General features: G+C 35.4%; 1 non-coding gene across 1 annotated transcript; it reads right to left on the bottom strand.

Annotated features, from left to right (window-relative positions):
• Positions 1-309: 309 nt before the first annotated feature.
• trnan-guu lies at positions 310-383 on the bottom strand. Its single transcript has one exon. It is a non-coding gene; the product is annotated as a tRNA-Asn (tRNA).
• Positions 384-1,733: the final 1,350 nt, after the last annotated feature.

The raw sequence follows: 1,733 nt of genomic DNA, 5'->3' as shown, positions 1-1,733 counted from the left end.
TTGTCTTGTTTGGACTAGTTGAAGGTATGGATGTGTAGGCTACTGCTTCTACCTAATGTTTCTACCTGAAACTAATTTCATATTTACACCAAAAAGTTCTCATTGTATTAGAACACTGTTTCCTGAATTTAGTAAGATTGTCGCATTAGATAAAAAGGTGAAAGATGAGATGTAATGTAACATTGGGTATGTTATCATTAATACTTCTTATTTATACTTTCATGTCTGACTTTCTTTATCTCTTCCCTCTCACCACAGAAAGTAGGTTTTTCATCTACTGGATGTATCCTTGTCAATTTATATGTAAAACGTCCCTGGGTGGGATTGAACCACCAACCTTTCGGTTAACAGCCGAACGCGCTAACCGATTGCGCCACAGAGACGTGTCTGTTGTGGTCCAGTCCCCTCCCACCTTCAGTTGTTATATCTAGTATCATTTATTCCATGTAGAACTGCTGAATAATCATGTATGCAGACAGGGCACATGGACCACAGGGGGCAAGCTAGCCCCCTCCCCGGCAGGCTAAGCTAGCTAGCTATCTAAGAAGTATTAAAAATAAAACAAATTTTCATGGTGGAGCCTCATCTGTTTTTACAACCCTGTGTCAAATGATAGAAAAATAATAATCATAAACCTTGTAACCTTTGTGGTTTGACAGAAATAAATTAAGTAAAACCAAATTCATGTTTTTCGGCAATTGCAATAAGAATACACAAGTACAGTTACAAATAGATGGGGTGGACGTTGAAAGAGTATATCAAAAAACGTTTCTTGGGGTAACAATTGATGATAAAATAAACTGGAAGTCTCATATAAAACATGTACAAAGCAAACTGTCAAGAAGCATTTCAGTTCTGAGCAAAGCAAAACACATTCTGGACCACAAATCACTCCACATTCTCTACTGTTCACTGATTTTACCATATTTACAATACTGTGCAGAGGTTTTGGGCAATACTTTTAAATGTACAATACAATCTCCATCCATACTGCAGAAAACAGCCATAAGAATAATTCATAATACCGGTTATAGAGATCACACAAATTCACTATTCTTAAAATCAAAAACATTAAAATTCACTGACCTGGTTCATTTCCAAACAGCACAAATTATGTACAAAGCAATAAACAATCTACTTCCTGGAAATATTCAAAAATTGTTTTTTCACAGAGTTGGGGGTTATAATCTGAGGGGTGAGTTCAACTTAAAACATCCGCGGGCACGTACAACACTGAAAAGTTTTTGTCTGTCAGTTTGTGGAGTGAGGCTGTGGAACAGACTGGGTGTGGAGCTCAAGCAATGTCCAAGCATGATCCAGTTTAAAAAGCGGTACAAACACATGTTTTTCACGAGGTACAGGGAGGAAGAAGGGCTTTAATAATCGGGTGTTTTCATAAATGATAAATGATTTATGTATTTGTTTATTTAATGTATTTATTTTCTACTTCTTTTTTTTTCTCTTTCTTTTTTATGTAGATATATATGTTTGGGGAGAAAGATTGATAATTGAGGAGTGGAGAAGGGGTAGGTTTAAATAAGCATATGCTTCATCCTACTCCTTTTCGGACATGTTGGGTTTCACATTATTATTTTTGTTTTGACTATTGTTATTGGATTTGTTTGTTTTTTCAGTTTACTTTGTTGTGTTACTCGCACATGTTCGAAATAAACTAAATAAACAAAAAATAAACAAAAATACCAATTGTGGTGTAAACAGCAAATGGACTGAAT

This window comes from Seriola dumerili, unplaced genomic scaffold, assembly GCF_002260705.1.
Source record: "Seriola dumerili isolate Sdu_G_001 unplaced genomic scaffold, Sdu_1.0 BDQW01020808.1, whole genome shotgun sequence".
Taxonomy (NCBI): Eukaryota; Metazoa; Chordata; class Actinopteri; order Carangiformes; family Carangidae; genus Seriola; species Seriola dumerili.
The sequence above is the reverse complement of the archived record's forward strand: the minus strand, read 5'-3'. Positions and strand labels throughout refer to the sequence as shown.